The following is a 771-nucleotide window of genomic DNA, read 5'->3' as shown; positions in this document are numbered from 1 at the left end:
TGTGCCACTGCACTCCAGCCTGCGAGACAGAGTGAGACCCTGTCTCAAATTAAAAAAAAAAAGGATACCACAGAAATGCAAAACATCCTCAGAGACTGTTCTGAGTAACTGTACCATAACGAAGTGGAAAACTTAGGGGAAATGGGTAAATTCCTGAACACATACAACCTAACAAGATTGAATCAGGAAGAAATAGGAAGTCTGTACAGACCAATAACAAGTAATGAGATTGAATTAGTAATAAAAAAAAAAAAATCCTGCTGGGTTAGGTGGCTCATACCTGTAATACCAGCACTTTGGGAGGCCGAGGGAGGAGGATTGCTCATCCTCAAGAGTTTGAGACCAGCCTGGGCAACATAGCCAGGCCCCACTTCTTAACAAAGTATCCATGTCTGGGCGCTGTGGTTAATGCCTGTAATCCCAGCACTTTGGGAGGCCGAGGCAGGCGGATCATTTAAGGTCAGGAGTTCAACACCAGCCTGGCCACCACAGTGAAACCCTGTCTTTACTACAAATACAAAAATTAGCCCCGTGTGGTGGTGGGCGCCTGTAATTCCAGCTACTTAGGAGGCTGAGGCAGGAGAATCACTTGAACCCAGGAGGCGGAGGTTGCAGTGAGCTGAGATTGTGCCACTGCTCTCCAGCCTGGGTGACAGAGTGAGACTCTGTCTCATAAAACAAAGAAGGGGCTGGGCACGGTGGCTCAAGCCTGTAATCCCAGCACTTTGGGAGGCCGAGACGGGTGGATCACGAGGTCAGGAGATCGAGACC

Source organism: Mandrillus leucophaeus, unplaced genomic scaffold (genome assembly GCF_000951045.1).
Source record: "Mandrillus leucophaeus isolate KB7577 unplaced genomic scaffold, Mleu.le_1.0 Scaffold74, whole genome shotgun sequence".
NCBI classification, from domain to species: Eukaryota; Metazoa; Chordata; class Mammalia; order Primates; family Cercopithecidae; genus Mandrillus; species Mandrillus leucophaeus.
The sequence above is the reverse complement of the archived record's forward strand: the minus strand, read 5'-3'. Positions refer to the sequence as shown.